Here is a 19,427-nt window from a genome sequence, read left to right on the forward strand (position 1 = left end):
AATGCATAAATCAATTCAAATTAAATCAATGGACGTTTACGCAAACAAAACAGAAAAAGTAAAAACGAAATCATCTTTTTGGAAATAAAATTGTATTGATTTTGAAAGAGGGCCTATAAACAGGCAATTCGTGTACAGGGAGACAGAAATCCTAGTAAGAGGAAATTGTCAGGAAAACAAAGAGAAAGCTATGCAGAAAAAGTCCTATCGATTTTAATTCCACTACTGTCATTATGTCTTCAAGCCTCTCATCTCCTGCGGTCGGATAAAAGTGATTAGCTTGTTCAGTCCTTGGAACTTGGGTGAAGCTGACTGAGAACGAGACATAGTCATACGCTTTAATCCCTAATTTTGCCTGGACCGCCTTTTCAGGTTTTCAGTCCACCAGGATACCCTTTTTTGCCCAAGCCGCCTTTTCAGGTTTTCGACTCGCCGGGTGTACATTTTTATATGTTTATCCCTAATTTTTGCCCGAACCCTTTTGGTTCGCCGGGATGCCCTTACTTTTGCCTAGGTACGTCGACCTAGCGGGTCTCTTTTATGCGTAGTATTTTTTAACTATGTCCGCGTTAACGGGATGTGGGAAGTCTTCGCCGTCCATTGTAGCAAGCATCATGGCTCCACCAGACAATACTTTCTTAACTACAAATGGCCCTTCGTATGTGGGAATCCATTTGCCTCTGGGATCACCTTGTGGTAGAATGATACGCTTTATTACCAAGTCGCCAATTTGATACACTTGTCTCTTGACCCTTTTGTTAAATGCCTGGGTCATGCGCTTCTGATATATCTGCCCATGACAAACAGCCGCGAGTCTCTTTTCATCAATCAAATTTATCTGATCGAGTCGAGTCTGAATCCATTCATCCTCATCTAAGTCTGCCTCTTTCATGATTCTTACAGAGGGAATCTGAACTTCCACTGGTAAAATGGCTTCCATTCCGTAGACTAAAGAGAAGGGAGTTGCCCCTGTCGAAGTGCGCACTGAAGTGCGATAACCATGGAGAGCAAATGGTAACATCTCATGCCAGTCTTTGTACGTTACCGTCATCTTTTGTATAATCTTCTTGATATTCTTATTAGCAGCCTCCATGGCATCATTCATCTTTGGCCGGTACGGAGAAGAGTTATGGTGTTTTATTTTGAACTGCGTGCAGAGTTCAGTAATCATCTTATTGTTCTTCCGGAGAGAGCAGGTTTCTCCAAATGCATATTTGATAAGATCCATCTTAGAAATCAATAAAGTGGTATGATTCAACATATACTGTCTTAGTCGGCGAGCAGCCCAAGCCAAAGCACAACAAGCTTTCTCGAGCTGTGAGTATCTTGTTTCACAGCCGGTGCCTTTTGCTAAGGTAGTATATTGCATGCTCTTTTCGACCAGACTCGTCATGTTGCCCCAACACACACCTTATTGAACTTTCTAACACGGTCAAATACATGATTAGAGGTCTTCCTTCAACTGGTGGCATCAGATTGGAGGTTCTTGGAGATACTTCTTGAATTTTCTTCAGTAGTTTGAAGATGGGTTTGCAGGTAGCAGTCAAGTGGGAGATGAATCGGGCAATGTAATTCAAGCGTCCCAAGAAACCTTTGACTTCTTTCTTGTCCACCTTAGTACCCAGATTTATAATTTCGAAGGATTCCTCGTGCGGCTGTATGATCTTTTCTTCTTGCAGTAACAGTCTGGCAAGTTCTCTAGGTACTTCACAATCTTCCTCACTTCCATCCTCGGCTTGGTAGATCGGATTTTCAAAGTCATAATGAACAGTAGCAGAGTTATTACCAACAGGATCCAGAGTGGATATGGATACGCAATTTGTTACGTGAGTGTGTGCAAGAAAACATAACTTGTTTGAAAAAATGACAGGAAAGATAAAGAGCGCAATATTTGAATGCAAAAAGTCCATTGATTTATTGAATATGAATATGCTTATGAAAATGACAAAACATTTAACCAAATTTGATACATTAGATAAGCAATAACGATTACTCATGACTAAAGGAAATCGGGATAGTGTCTTCAGCCTTCCAATTATTGAGCCCGTCACCAATCGTTGGGAAAATCCAGCTATCCAAGTCGCAATCGTTATCAACATCTTCCACAGCATTGACAGTCTCGTCAAGGTTAGGCAGAGGGGCAATGATGTCATTAGGAGTCTCCGGAGGATCAGAGGTAGTCGCCTGTATCTTTCCACTTCGAATGCCGCTCTCAACACGTTCACCTGTCAATATAAGTTCAGTGAAACCCGATGAGGAACTTCTCAATAGATGGCTGTAGAATGGGCCAGTCAGTATGCTCATGAACATGTCTACTAATTCTCGATCAGTCATAGGGGGTTTGACTCTGCCAGCCAAATCTCTCCATTTTTGGGCATATTCTTTGAAGCTTTCTTTAGATCCCATGGTCATATTTTGCAACTGTAGCCGAGTAGGCGCTAGTTCAGAATTATACTGGTAGTGCTTGTAGAAAGCTGTCGCTAAATTAGTCCAGGTGCGGATGTCAGAGCTCTCGAGCTGATAATACCACTCCAACTGTGTGCCAGACAGACTCTCTTGGAAGAAATGGATCCATAGCTTCCTATCAGTGGTATACGGCTGAATCTTTCTCACGTAAGCTCTCAGATGCATCTGAGGACAAGATGCACCATCATACTTAGTGAAAGTGGGGATCTTGAATTTGCGAGGAATGACCACATCAGAGACTAGACCCAAGCTTTCGAAATCCAGACCGGGCGCCTTCTGACCCTCCATAGCTAGCATGCGTTCTTACAACAACTTATACTTATCATCTTTTGGAGAGTACTGTTCATTTTCATAATCTTCATCGTCGTCCTCCTGGCTGAAAGGATCAGCATTCTCATCTTCTGAATCTGTCCCCTCTTCTTGATCCTTCGGAATTCTAATCTTGACTCCTGCAGCCTGTCCTTTAAGCCTTCTTCCCGGGTTAATGTAACTCACAGGTTTCTTGTCTTTCTTCTGCTCGAGCAAGAGAGCCTTCAGTTCCTCCTGCCCCTTGGATAAGTTCAAGATCGTCTCCTGGAATTGAGCATTCTGAGCCTGGAGATCTTTGACAGTTTGTTCGAGATCCATTTTTCTGTTTGCAATAGGAAGATCGTGAGAACATTGATCCCTTTAGAGTACCTGTTATGCAATGTTATGTTATGCTATGCAATGTATGTTATGCTATGCAATGTATGAAAGGTTTTCAATGTTTAGAGTCCTTGAAATGGTTAGTACAATGCCATGATGTTATGATGTTATGATGTTATGCAATGTATGAAAGGTTTTCAATGTTTAGAGTCCTTGAAATGGGTTCCATAGGTAAGTACCCTCCCCACTGAAGTTTGGTTGGTTCAACCTGTCCTATAATAGTAACCGGGTTCTAGAAGGATCTCAAATCATCGACCTTTCTTTAAGTCCACTTCAGTGCAACACCAAGTGGTTGACCGAAGTTTCCCTAAAGTCCAATCTCAAAGAGTGTAGTATCGAGTCTCAACCAACCCCAGTCGGAACCGAAGTCAGTTATCTCACTACTTTCTAATGGCCAAGATGAGTCAATTAAGGTTCTAAAGGTCTGGTTAATGTTTTGATGACACCACGCGAATGCCAAATTTTTCCTCAAGTAAACATGAGGAACATCAGGACATCAAAAGTGTCACATTAACCGTAGCCATCATTTTAACCATTCCAGTATACGCCGGATAGTCGCGATGATCTATTGCTACTTACCTAAGGTACACTAGATCCGGGTGTAGGATCTTTCACTCGAAAATACCCTTAAAAGAAGGAACAATTTGACAACATAAATGATTTTTTTTAAGGTGACCTCTCTTTGTAATCCCCAGCAGAGTCGCCAGTTCTGTCATACGGTGAACTGGACTTTGGTGTTTTTGCTTTGGAAAGCAAATGTCGCGGTTAGCAAGAGTCGCCACCGACTTTTCTTTTATCCAATAAGGAAAGGTGGAAAAGAACAGGAAAGACCTTAATTTAGATTTTTGGGTTCGGGAGGTACATTATACAAAGGGAAGGTTTTAGCACCCTTTGTATCCATGGTTATCCATGGGCTCTTAATTGCTTAATCACTTATGTTTTTCTTATTTGAAAAAGTGTTTGAGAAATGTTTAGGAAATGTTTTGAAAAGGAGAATTTAACTTTGTAATGATTCTTGTATGAATGTATACAAGGTGGTTATCTCGTTTAGTTTTGAAAATCGTTTAGAAAAATATAACTCGGCAATGATTCTAGTACGAATGTATGCCAAGTGGTGATTTTCTAAAAGATGTTTTGAAAGGTGTGAGGTGTGAAAAGTATTTTAAGTTGTGAGTAAGCAATGAAGAGTTATACCTACCCAAGGTCTTTATGGGCATTTCCTATCCTTATGAGGGTAAAACTGTCCTTACTATTGAGAAGTAAGTAGTTTTATCCTTTGGATGTAAAGGGACATCGTAGGGTCATCGATTGGTCATTGAAGGCAACCTTTGTAGGGATACCTTAGCATTCGAAGGGACGATCATCATTTAACCGTAGGCTATACCGAAGGGTCATCGAGGGACAAAGGCAACATTCGAGGGAATATGATGATTTAACCGAAGGGTCTTTGCTAAGTGTATCCCCACATTCGCGGGACATGACCCTAATACCGTAATATCGTAGGGCAACAAAGAGAGGTCCAAGATCCCCAAAATCAACGGCAATATTTTACAATCAATTAGGTAGTTATAATCAATTAAGAAATTAGGTCCACATTAAAATCGATTAGGTAATTAGGATGAATCTCCACAAGGGTATCCCACAAATAAAGTGGAATACCTAGCAAGCTACTTGTTCCTGGGAATATGTGAACCTTTACAACATTCAGCACACAGGTCAGGATACCAAATCAGGGTGCAATCGAGGATTGCACCGCAAAAAGAAACACAGCAGTAAGAATGTCAGGCAAAATAACGCATGATTAACATAGAACAGATCAGATAAGCATAGAACAGAACAATTAAAATATTAGCGACTGTCACGTTCGCCTCTGCCTCGCCTAGCGAAGGCCTAGCGAATACTCGCTACATGCTCGCTTAGCGATGTGCTAGCGAGCGGCTGCGGGTTTTGAATTTCAGAACAGTATGACCTCAACCTGCTGCGCGCCTTAAGGCATCCGATACATAAATTACATGGTTCAACATTCACAATATTCAGGCACACTCAAATTCACATGCAAAAACCTCAAATATGTTTATGAATTCGATTATAATATCACATGCAAATTAAGAACATAAAGCGGTAATAGTAATGCAAACCTGTTTGCAATCGAATTGCAACCTCGAATTGGCGAGTCGGATTGAGTTGGACCTTGATGCAAATGAGTTTCCTTCAGGGTTTCCTTTAGGGTTGCTCTGAATTCTCTGGGTTAGCCTCCAGGGTTTGCTGTGCCTTTACTCTTGCTCCCGTCTTCCTTCCGTTTTCGTTCTCCCCTTTTCTGAATGAAGTCCTTAGTATTTATAATGCTTTTTCGTGACCTAATGGGCTCAGAATGAAGCCCAGAATTTTCTGGTATTCGCACGCTTCGCTAGGCAAAGGTTTTGCTCGCCTAGCGAGCAGGCCAGTTTGGGCCATTTTCTGGATTTGGCCATTTGTGTGCTGGGCCTTTGTTCTTTTGGGATCAGTGCCTTGAAAAATGAGTTGGAGTGTCTTGAAAATGCCTTGTAATATTAACGGGCAAATTTTGGGGTATGACAATACACAACTGTGATAGCTGGGATAATGAACAAATCCAAGGAACTCATTAAGAGCCCAAAATATTACAAAAAGGCATCAATGAGGACTGCCACAAACTACACTTTTTCAAAAAAACAATAAAACTGCAGCATCTAAATAGCAACACCACAATCTTCACAGCACACTTCTCCCAGTCAGAATTATCCTTTGGGATGAACAAACCCAAACTCCTTTGCTTGCTATAGGTTCTCATGAACACAGATCTCCAACTTCCCCCTTAAACATTCAAATTTATTGGCATCCAAAGCTTTAGTGAAAATGTCTGCTAATTGCTTTTCAGTAGTGACATGCTCCAGAGTTATGATCTTTTCTTCTACCAGTTCTCTAATGAAGTGATGACGAATGTTAATGTGCTTTGTCCTTCTATGTTGAATAGGATTTTTGGAAATATTTATGGCACTCAGGTTATCACAGTATAATGTCATGACTTCTTGTGTGACATTGTATTCAGACAACATTTTCTTCATCCAGACCAGTTGAGAACAGCTACTCCCAGTTGCTATGTATTCAGCTTCAACAGTGGATAGAGATACACAGTTTTGTTTCTTGCTGAACCATGAAATCAGATTATTCCCCAAAAAGAAGCATCCTCCATATGTGCTTTTCCTATCATCAGCACTTCCAGCCCAATCAGCATCACAGTAACCAGTCAGCATGGATCCAGATCCATGAGTATACAACATCCCATAGTCACTGGTGCCATTGACATATTTCAGTATTCTCTTTACTTGGTTTATGTGACTGACTTTTGGTTCAGCTTGATACCTAGCACAAACACCTACAGCAAATGCAATATCAGGTCTGCTTGCTGTGAGATATAGCAGACTACCTATCATGCTTCTGTATAGACTCTGATATACACTGACACCATTTTCATCTTTGGAGATTTTCACATGAGTAGGAGCAGGTGTCCTTTTATGGCTTGCATTTTCCATCCCAAACTTCTTCACAATGTTCTTGGCATACTTGCTTTGAGATAGAAAGATAGAGTCTTCCATCTGTTTGACTTGTAGCCCAAGAAAGTAGGTCAGTTCTCCAACAAGGCTCATCTCAAACTCAGATTTCATTTGTCTAACAAAATGTTCAACCATCTGTTCTGACATCCCACAAAATACAATGTCATCTACATATATTTGTGCCACCATGAGCTTTCCTCCTTCATTCTTCACAAACAGAGTTTTGTCAATACCTCCTTTCCTGTATCCATTGTCAGTGAGGAATATTGTGAGTCTCTCATACCAAGCCCTGGGAGCTTGCTTCAACCCATAGAGGGCTTTCTTCAATATGTACACATGTTGTGGAAGATTTGGATCTGTGAATCCTTTAGGCTGTTCAACATATACTTCTTCATTTAAGTAGCCATTCAGGAAGACACTTTTTACATCCATTTGAAACAGTTTGAATTTTAGAATACATGCCACTCCAAGCAATAATCTAATGGACCCAAGGCGAGCTACAGGAGCAAATGTTTCATCAAAGTCTACTCCTTCAACTTGAGTATATCCTTGAGCTACTAATCTAGCTTTGTTTTTAGTAACAACCCCTTGTTCATAAGATTTATTCTTATATACCCACTTTGTACCTATGCCATTTACTCCTTCAGGTCTAGGAACCAATTCCCATACTTCATTTCTCTTGAATTGGCCTAACTCCTCTTGCATGGCATTGATCCAGAACTCATCAGTCAAGGCTTCCTTGATATTTCTGGGTTCAATCTTTGACACAAAGCAGCCATGTGAGATCACTTCCCTTGATCTAGTCGTGACTCCTTTATCTGGATCTCCTATGATAAGATCTTTGGGATGATCCTTCTGAATTCTGATAGAGGGACCCTTGTTGATTCTATCATCTTCAGGTTTAGCTTGAGGAGGTTCTTCTTCCTTATTTTTGTCTGAGAGGTCAGCTGGAGAATCATTCAGAGATGTCTCGACATCATCCTTGACATCAGTCTGTTGGTCATCAACCATAACATTAATGGATTCCATCAAGACATTAGTTCTGGAATTAAAGACCCTGTAAGCTCTGCTGTTTGTTGAATAGCCCAGAAATATTCCTTCATCACTTTTGGGATCCATCTTCCTTCTTTGCTCACGATCAGCTAAGATATAACATTTGCTACCAAATACATGGAAGTATTTGACGGTAGGTTTTCTTCCTTTCCAGACTTCATAAAGGGTTTTGGGAGTCCCTTTCTTTAATGTCACTCTGTTGTGAACATAGTAGGCTGTGTTCATGGCTTCAGCCCAAAAATGGTAGGGCAATTTCTTAGCATTAATCATAGCTCTGGCTGATTCTTGAAGAGTCCTATTTTTTCTTTCCACCACACCATTTTGCTGGGGAGTGATGAGAGATGAGAAATCATGATGAATTCCTTATGAAGAACACAATTCAACAAATTTGCTGTTCTCAAACTCCTTCCCATGATCACTTCTAATTTTGACAACAGGACTTTCTTTTTCCCTTTGAAGTTTCAGACAAAGCTCCTTAAAGACTTCAAATACATCAAATTTTTCTCTTATAAAATTGATCCAGGTGTATCTGGAGAAATCATCCACCACCACATATGCATACTTCTTCCCACCAAGGCTTTCTACTTGCATGGGTCCTATCAAGTCCATATGAAGGAGTTCCAAGACTTTGGTAGTGGTGTCATGTCTGAGCCTCTGGTGTGACATCCTTGTTTGTTTTCCAATCTGACATTCTCCACAGATTTTCCCTCATCAATCTTTAAGTTGGGAATTCCTCTAACAACTTCAACTGATATGATCCTCTTCATACCTTAAAGGTGCAGGTGGCCCAATCTTTGATGCCATATCTTCACTTCTTCCTCTTTGGCTAAGGTACACATTGAGGAGTATCCAATTTCTTGAGAGCTCCACATGTAGCAGTTGTCTTTGGACCTAACTCCCTTCATGATTACTTCATTTTCCTTGCTAGTAATCAGACATTCAGTTCTGGTGAAGTTTACATTCAGGCCTTGATCACACAGTTGACTGATGCTTATAAGATTAGCAGTTAATCCCTTAACAAGTAGGACATCGTCAAGGTCAGGAACTCCAGGGCAATCCAGCCTACCCATTCCCTTAATTTCACCCTTTGCACCATCACCAAAGGTAACATAACTCATGGCATGAGGGTGAAGTTCAGTTAGCAGATTTTTGTTCCTAGTCATATGTCTGGAGCAACCACTGTCAAAATACCAATCTTTTTTGGCTGAAACTCTGAGGGAAGTGTGAGTTATTAGACTTGTAACCTTTGTCTTAGGAACCCATTGCTTTTTGTTGACAGTCCTGTGATGCTTGGATCTTGATTGGTATTGAGACTGAACAGGGCCAGGATAACCATATAGCTTATAGCAGAAGGGCTTCAGGTGGCCAAATTTTCCACAGTATTAGCATCTCCATCTTTGATGTTTCCCTTTCTGCTGTTGTAACATCTGATGTGACATCTCAGGTCTGCTTTTAACATGGCTGCACTTAGGTTTGGATTTTGGTTTGCAACCAGTGTAATTGCACTCAGCCTTGAATCCAATGCCAGATTTGTTTCCTGTTATTTGGCCAGTCTGGAGAATCTTGTCTAAGATGGCAGATCCATTGTTAAGCATTCTTACATACTTAGTCATCTCATCTAGTTTGGAATTCAAGAATACAACTTCAGTCTTCAATTTTGAGATGGTTTCCACATACTCTTCCTTTTCATTTTCCATTGAGCTATCACTTTCTTCTAGCTTTCAACTTGTCTGCACACTCCTGCACTTCTGTGGCACAACTCTTTGTAGGTAGTGGCCAGCTCTTCAAAGGTTCTTTCATCATCAATTGACTCTTCCTCAGACCCCCATCTTTCTGTCAATGCAGTCACATGGTTTGTAGCTTCTTCTATTTCACTTCCATCAGACCAAGAGGCAACAAGACTCCTCTTTTGTTTCTTGAGGTAGGTCCCACATTCAGTTTTAATATGACCATACCCATTACACTCATAGCACTGAACTTCTTTGGGATTTTCTTCAGACTTTGTTTTCTTACCAAAGTTGTTGGATTTACTAATGTTAGAGGCGATGTTCTTGACATTGCCCTTTGCTCTCACATCTACCTTTTTCATCAGTCTGTTGAACTGTCTTCCCAACATTGCTATCTCATTTGCCAGATCTTCATCAATATCTTGACCACCTTCCTCATCTTCCTCTTCAGTGTTTGACATGAATGCTACGCTCTTGGCTTTCTTTTCAGCTCCATCACATATTCCTATCTCAAATGTTTGGAGGGATCCAATTAGCTCATCAACTCTCATATTTGAGATGTCTTGAGATTCTTCTATGGCTGTTACTTTCATAGAAAATCTCTTGGGGAGTGATCTGAGTATTTTTCTTACTAACTTTTCATCTGACATCTTCTCTCCCAAAGCTCCAGAGGCATTGGCAATTTCAAGGATACTCATGTAAAATTCATGAATATTTTCATCTTCTTTCATCCTTAAGTTTTCAAACTTGGTGGTGAGCAGCTGTAGTCTGGACATTTTCACTCTAGAGGTGCCTTCATGAGTGGTTTTGAGAATGTCCCAAGCATCTTTAGCTACTTCACAGTTGTTTACTAATCTGAAGATGTTCTTGTCCACTCCATTGAAGATGGAATTCAATGCTTTAGAATTTCCAAGGGCTAGGTCATCCTCCTCTTTGGACCATTGTTCTTCAGGCTTTTTCTCAGTAGTGGCTTCTCCTTCTTTAGTAACTACAGGGTGCACCCAGCCTGTCAACACATCCTTCCAAGCCTTGTTATCAAGAGATTTTAGAAAGGCTACCATTCGAGGTTTCCAATAGTTGTAGTTAGAACCATCCAAAATTGGTGGCCTGTGAACAGATCCTCTATCTCTCTCCATTGTACCAGAAAGTATTGCCCCTAGATCTCACCCAGAACCAGAGCAGGATGCCTGCTCTGATACCAATTGAAATTCTGGTATCAGATATGAGATGTCAAAGGTAATGTCACGACACTAATATCTGAGTAATGCAAACAGAATAAAGATAGAGAATGGTAATGCAAGATACACAAGCAATTGTTAACCCAGTTCGGTCCAACTCACCTACATCTGAGGGCTACCAAGCCAGGAAGGAAATTCACTAAAATAGAATCAGTTCAAAGACTCTCCGTACACTTCAACAAGTTACAGTCTTTCTCACGTGATCTCTACCCGTGTAATTTCTACCTAAGCACTCTTAGATATGAGAACCCACTCACTTCCCAACAATCACACCTGTGATCTTAAACAACAATCCCTTGAGAAAAGAAAACACTTTTCAATAACACACTTTTGATTTTACTTCACAGTTTCAATCAAGAAGACACACTCTTGATCTTGCTTCACAGCTTTGATTAAGAAGACACACACTTGATCTTGCTTCACAGCTTTGATCAAGTAGACACACACTCTTTCTTAACAGCTTTAGAGTGACAAATTACAACCACAAATCAGTCTAATTCAATCATCAAAAGATGACTTGATTGGCTTACAAGTCTTACAACTAAATAGACACAAACCATAACTCTCTCTCCATATTTCGCTCAGTATTGGTTGTGTTGTAAAACAGGTTTTCTAAGTCCATTTTTATAGAAGCTTTCAGTTGGGCTTGGACATCTTGAAAACCCTAAATCTATTTTCCAATTAAATCTTCTTATGACAGCTGGTTAGATTTCCTTGGAAAATAAGTAAATCAGGTTGTAATCAATGATTGAATGCGCCTGTAAATCAGATCTTCAACCACACACAGATTTCCATTAATTGTGCAATCACAAAACACCAGACATTCACACTGAATGTTCTGTGTACAGGATGTCATGACATCGGGTCTGACATCCTGGAAAAATCCTGCATAATTCCATAATTCCTTTTATAACTTCCAGCAGGTACAACCATATCAGATGCCATGACCTTGTGTATGACATCTTGGAACAATCCTGCATGAACATGTCTTTCATTTAAGCTCCAGCAGGTACACATATATCAGATGCCATGACCTTGTGTATGACATTCTGAAACAATCATGCATGAACATGTTCTTGAACTTCAGCAGGTACATATGATATCTCATGTTAAGACATCACACATAACATCTTGTGAACACTCTTTATTTTACCAAAATTGCTGCCAACACTTAGAATCAACAATATAAAAATACACTATACATCATGAAGGAAAAATAGCGAAACAAAAAGTTATGAGCATCAATACCATACATATCTAAACATTATGAGAAAATCAAAGGAAAATAGACTCAATAGCATGAACCAAACACATGAGCTCATCACATACATCCATAATTCATCAATAAACATCACATATTACACCTCACGTATTCCCCTATCCCATTAACAACCCCACAAAATTAGGGAAATCACACTCAATTTCACAACTCACAATTTCTCACGCCATTCATACGATTCTTGCATGAAACTTTCTCAAATTTTTTAAAACTCACACACTTGATGCTTTTTCATACGTGTTAGGCTACAATATAAAAACAAGGTTGTTGTTTCATTTAATGGGATCATTTTTTCTCACTAAGGTTACTCTGTAGAAGTCTATTGAGAACTTTGATCGGTTTTCTCATAGAGTGATTCCATATATGAATCACTCTACGTCAAGTTAGAGCTACATAACTTTTGCCAAGTTATTGGACCTAACCTCAGCCTCACTACCACTCTCATACTACTTAAAGCTCCTTCCTAAACCTAATAAGAGTTTCACATTAAAACTCTAATAAAGGTTGAGCTATCACCTTCGTCCAAGATAACACAATCAAATGACAACAACACTTAATAGTACATCATAGAGTTAAAAAAAGGGATAAAAAGAAAGAGAAGAAGGATGAATAGTAAAATAGAGAAATAAATTAAACTCATAATCATTTAATTTTGGTTTGTAAATTTAGGGTTTCTTGGTCCTTGTGTATTTTTTTCCTTTTTTGTGATTGTGATTTGTAGAGGTGGCGTGCGTAAGTGTTTGCTTTTGCTCATTTTGAGTGTGTTTGGACATAGGTTGAGGTTAGGGATCAATGAGGGCGATTTGAGCACTTGGTTAGGAATTTGTGAAAACTGATGGTGGATTTGGAATGAGGGAGAGATTTTAATAGGGGTTAGTGATTGGTGTTTGGTGGTTTGAGATTGGGTTTATTGGAGAAGACGGTGGTGTCGCCGCCCTTGGCCGGCTAGCCACTACCTTTTCTGATGGGTTTTGGAACGAAAGGTTCAGAATTACAAAGAAAAAGAGAAGTATGAGTTTTGATATAAGAGAGTAGGGGAGAGGAAACAAGCTTTATCCCCTTAGATTTGAGTTTTTAAACTCATCCTAGGGACCATCCATTGATGGAGACTTGGCGCCCATGCTGGCGGCCAAGTTCCCCAATTGTATGTAGCATTGCCCATAGTAGTCTGGCGTACCCTCGCCCTCATCAACATTTAATCTTTGTTGACCACTAGAGTCTTCAAATCAAACACCCTTCATTTGGTCAAACTGATTGACCCTCAACCGTGCCTTCCATCATTGGGTCTGTGCCCAAATTGATGATAACACCCCATTGGATTGCTATTTACGAATCTATCATCCCCATTGGATTGCTATTTATGACTCCCTAGATTGAGCTTATCCTTTTCTTCATTCTATAGCCCATTTGGTTTTTTTTAGTCCTTTGTTTTTTTTGTTTTTGTTTTTTTGTTTATAATTAATCTTGTTAATTGGAATTAAGTAGTTTAATTAATTAATATCACTTAATTAATTTTATTAATTAATGTTAATTAACCCTACTAATTATTCATTTTTTTATTATTGATTTATTTTGAGGTTATGTCTTCTTTTTCCCATATTAATATTTTTCTACTTAATTGGATGTGGCTTATTTTTTTTATTCCTATTTCTTTATTTTTATTATCACATTATACCCCTCATTTCAAATGTATCCCTCTCCAATAATTTGTAATAAATTTTATTGTTTTCTTTTACTTGTCTATTAGCTTAGAGTTAATAAAAAAGAATTTAAAAAGAAGCATTTTTAAAAGAAAAATAAAAATATGCTTGATCCAATGTCAAGTCGTTTCCCAAATCAAAATCAAATAGAATGCAACATGAGTTCTTGATCCAACGTCAAATATTTCTTCAAATCGAGCCATTTTCATTATCAATTTTAAACCATTTATCAACCATTTTCATGTCACAACGTGAATAAACGTTTGACCCATCGTCAAACTCTTTTCATAATCAAACTCAAAACGACTAATTCATGCTTTGACCATTTCAAATAAATGAAAAGGTCCGATCATATCCCCGAGTATTAGGCCTAAGTGGTAATCGCTTGTAAGTCATAAATACTCCGTCTTTCGCCAAAAATACAAACGCGTCTTCTTTTTACAATAAATTGAAAGAAAAAAATTACTTTGGGGAAATGTTCAGTCATAGTCCCAAACACTAAGCGCAAGTTGTAATAGCTTGCAAGCTCAAGTGTTTGTCTTTCATTCAAAACACTTGTAAATATTCAAACTTTTTTTGCAACAAATTGGACAAAAAAAGACTACTTGGGTGAAAAGTCCAGTCATTGTCCCAAGTATAAGGCTCAAGTGGTAATCGCTTGTAAGTCATGAATACTCGTCTTCCAAGCCTAAAACATACTCAAACCAATTAAACTTGTTTTCCGACCTTGTGCGACTTCGAAAACCGTTTTCAGAAAAAATATGCTTTATCCATGTCGAAGTGAAACAAACAAAGACTACAGTCTCCAAGAGCGAGCAACAAACACAAATTTAACCACTCAATATGTTTAAAGCGTTACTCCTAAAAAGCAACCAACAAATAGTTATTTGCTAAAAAAAATTAAGTAACCTTGAGTTCTCTATCGCATCTGGTGATACGTAGGAGCATAATTTTGAAATCTTGTTAGACACATTGATAAAAAAAACCCTAAAAATATTTTCTTTCTTTTTTCGCTCAATAAGTTAAAGAAAACAATTAACATACGCTAACATTCAATCGCAAATATATTTGAAAGGTTTTCTTTGAGTTCAACGGACGTAAGGGGTGCTGACACATTCCCTTTGCGTAATCGACTCCCGAATCCAAAATTTGATTGCAACCACAATTTTCTTTTTTCTTTTAAGGATTTAATCGATATTTTCTTTTAAGGATTTAATCAATATTTTCTCTTTCCTCATTTGAAATAAATAAAATTCGATAGCAATTATGTTTGAATTATTTTTTAACAAACATGCAAATGCTTCACAAAAAATTGTATTTTTCAAAATGTGACACATATCTATGCAACACAGATGACCATTAATATGCATTTTAGTTGAATGTAAGTAGATTATGATAAAATATTATTCTAACCAAGATTCAAATTAGAATTTTTCCAAACAATCTCATAATATGATGTTGGTAGCCCGAAATCAAGGCACATAAAAGAAATTCCCTTCTCTTCCACGCATTGCAAATTAATTTCAAGATGCATTACTCTCTCTCTCTCCCATTCCCACCGAAAGAAATCCTTGAATTCATGTGAACATCCTTATCACATGATATATCTACTGTTCTTTCTGATTGGCTCTATGTCATGCCACTGTAGAATTAGAATCCATTGAAAATTTTGGCCTGCAAATATTTTACGTCACTCCCTTCACTGTTGTTTCTCTTTTGCTGCCTCTTTTCTCACTCGTGCCTTTCAACTTGGTTAGTTGACTCTTCATGTGACTTTCTTGTGCTCCCGTGACATTGTTGCTACGGACAAATTACACTTCTCCATACTCTTCCTCACAATTCTCAAACCCAACCTTCGCCTTAAATTTTGGCACCTCATATAGGTCAACTTTTAACAAGTTTCATGAGTCCAATTTCATGGCGTAAATTACGCTAATGCTCACGGTGAAAACGTGCATTTCGTTGCTAGAAATCATGCACTAGTCAATGAAAATGTTTAATACTATTCCAGAGTTTTTTTTTGGACGAAATTTTGGAAGTTAGTTTCGATGTTCGGTACCGTAAACTGCAACAACTACTAGTAACGTATCTATAGATATCATCAAATTCGTTGAAAATCCAAACAATAAATTATTTGTGGCTATGAGTGAGTTGAGGGGTGATATGGATGGGATTACTTCTCACATCACATCAGCCCCATTGCCACTATAAGACATGGAGCATCGGTTAATATATCTTGCATATATCTGTATCCCTTTCTCTATGTCTATTTTAGATGTGTTAATGATTAGCCACAATAGATAGAGATTTAAATTTGTGAGGGTAAGATCATATACATTCCCAAACTATTATAAAATGACATTTTTTTTAACAAAGGTTCCACAAATGGTTGGCATATAGTGAAAAAAATTGAAAATGTAAGAACCTCAAAATGACTTGGATAAAACAACTTTATTACACTAAATAAAATCAATTATATGGATCAATTTTTATCATAATATTTTATCAAGGATGATGTTTTTATCAAAATCGTCAATTTCAAAATCTTTATTAATAATTTCTCTTAGTCTTTCTATGACTTTATCTTCCTCTAATTGTTTGACCTCTCTCTATTTAATCTACTCTTACATTTTTAAACCACATAAATCTATTTTTCATCATCTTCTCTATTATAGGCGTTATCCTAACACTCTCTCTAATTTTTTCATTTCTAATTTTATCATATTGAGTCTTACTACACATCTATAGCCACATCCTCATCTATGCTACACTGACTTTATTCTCGTGTTGATTCTTAATTGCCCAACATTTTGTCTTGAACAACCTCGCATGTCTTACCGCAGTCCAATAAAATTTTCCCTTCAGCTTAAGCGACACCTTCGTGTCACATAATACACATGAACCCTTCTCCATTTCAGCCACCCAACTTGAATTTGATGGTTTACATCCCGTTCTATTTCCTTATCATTTTGTATTACGGATCCAAAATATTTAAACTATGTGACTCGAGGGATGCTATGATCTCCAATTTTCACCTCGATATTATAAATGCTTTTTCTTTTGTTGAACTTATAATCCATATACTCTATTTTACTTCTACTTGGGCAAAAATCACGTGTTTCTAAAGCTCGTCTCCAACCTTTCATTTAAATCTTCATTCGACTCTCCAAGAATGACTATATCATCTGCAAAAAGCATGAATATATGTGCTAGTTTCTTGGATGTGTTCCATGAGTATATCCAAAATTAAGGTAAAAAGGGAAGGGCTTAAGGCTGAACCTTGATGCAAACCTATTGTAATGGGAGAATAATCTGTCTATCCACCATGTGTCGGCACACTAGTCAGTACCCCTTCATACATATTTTGAATAACTCAAATATATGTAATTTAAACCATATTCTTCTCAAGAGTTTTCCACAAAATCTCTCTAGGAACTCTATTATAAGCCTTCTCCAAGTCAATAAAAATTAAGTGATGGATTGATTGGTCCATCTAATACTGTTCCATATCACACGTAGTGATAGATAGATCGTTTCCACGGTCGACCTTTTTAGCATAATACGAAATTGATTATCGGTGACTTTAGTTTTTTTCTTAATCTTCGTTCAATCACTCTTAAGCTTAATCCCCGTATAATTTGCACAATTTTGTACATTCCCCTTGTTCTTATAGGTTGTAACTAAAGTACTTATTCTCCACTCATCTGATAAGCGCTTTAACCTCATAATTTTATTAAAAAGTTTGGAGAACCACTCAATACCTCTATCTTCAAGAATTTTCCACACTTCAATATGTATGTTGCCTGGTCCAACCTCCTTACTATTACTCATTCTTTTCAACGCCTTTTTCACCTCTTATTTATGAATTCGACGATAGTAATTATAGTTATGATCCTCTTCTCTATTGTCGAGTCTGCTAGAGTCCAAAGAGATATGATATCCTTCATTAAATAAATTTTAGAAATATGTCCTGCACATATCCTTTATATCTTTTTCCTAAACTGATACTTTGTCTTCTTAATCTTTAACACATTTCACTTGATTCAAATCTCGAGTCTTTCTTTCTCCTTCCTTAACAAGTATGTATATGTATGTATATATATATATATATATATATATATATATATATATATATATATATATATATATATATATATATATATATATATATATATATATATATATATATATATATATATATTCTCTCCCTCATTGATTCATAGAGATTGGTATAATCCGTCAAAAACTTGGATTTTCGTTTTACTTACCGCCTTCTTGGTCTCATTCTTAGCTTTCTTGTACTTTTTCCAAGTTTCATCATTTTTACACTTATACCATTCTTCAAATAATCCTTTTTAACTCTAACTTTACTTTGGATACTTTCATTCCACCACCATGATTCTTTACCTCTAGGTCCAAAACCTCTAGATTTACTCAAAGTCTCTTTGGCCACTTTTGTAATATCTTTGACCATCTTGTTCCACATATCATTTGCATTTCCTTGTGTTTTTTCAAATCCTCCGTCAAGGTCTTGTGTTGGAAGATTCTTTGTTTTTCATCCTTCAAATGCCACCACTTGATCTGTGGGCCTCCCACATGACTTCTTCTCTTTGCTTCCCCTTTTTTCTTACATGCATAATCCAAACTCTATGTTGGATAGTCAAGCTTTCTCTCATAATAAATTTACAATAAAATAATAATTTCCTATCTGACATTCTGATAAGAAAAAAATCCATTTGAAAACATGTCACCCCATTTTTATATGTGATAAGATGTTCATCTCTTTTTCTGAACCATGTATTTGCTATTGTCAGGTCCAAAGGCGACAAAAACTCCAAAATGAATTTACCCTTCGCATTCACCTCCCCTAGACCAAACTCTCTATGAACTCTCTCAAAGCCTCTTGCTATGCTACCTACATGTCCATTAAGATCCCCTCCTAGGAAAAGATTCTCTCTTTAGGGTATATCCTTAAGTGAGTCTTCTAAATCCTCCAAAAAATTTACCTTAAGGTATTCTACTGATACAACCTGAGGTGCGTAAGCAGTAATAACATTAAAGGCGTCTTGTTCCACTATAAATTTCAAGTCTATGATTCGATCTCCTACTCTTTTCACATCTACAATATCATTCTTTCACTCATTGTCCACAATAATCCTCATCCCATTTCTCGATCTAACTTTTCTGGCGTACTAAAACTTAAATCCCAAATTGTCTAATTTTTTGCTTTTTCACATGTCCACTTAGTTTTTTTTGTAGATACATAAAATCAATCCTCCTTCTAACCATAATGTCAACTGTTTCCATAGATTTTATAATATGTGTGCATACATTCCATGATCCAAAACGAATCATATTCTCATGAACTAAAATTTTCACTCACACCTGTACACTAAAATGTGGGAACTCTTCTTATTTTTCACTACATTCAGACAGTGATACAACAATCCTTCCTCTTTTGACACTGTACTCGAGCCATACAACACGTTGTTTACGGACAACAACCTATCATTCATATTATTTCGTAGTTGATCCATGTCATAGAGATTTGACCAAATTTTATGATAGTTATCGACTGTCTAACACAATTTTTTTCTTTATAAAATATGTAGTAAAAAAATATATTCTCTCTGTTATAAAAAAAATGATTTTTATATTTATTAAATAAAAATTGTATTTAGTCTGTAAAATAATAAATATATTAA

This window comes from Lathyrus oleraceus, chromosome 5 (genome assembly GCF_024323335.1).
Source record: "Lathyrus oleraceus cultivar Zhongwan6 chromosome 5, CAAS_Psat_ZW6_1.0, whole genome shotgun sequence".
Lineage (NCBI taxonomy): Eukaryota > Viridiplantae > Streptophyta > Magnoliopsida > Fabales > Fabaceae > Lathyrus > Lathyrus oleraceus.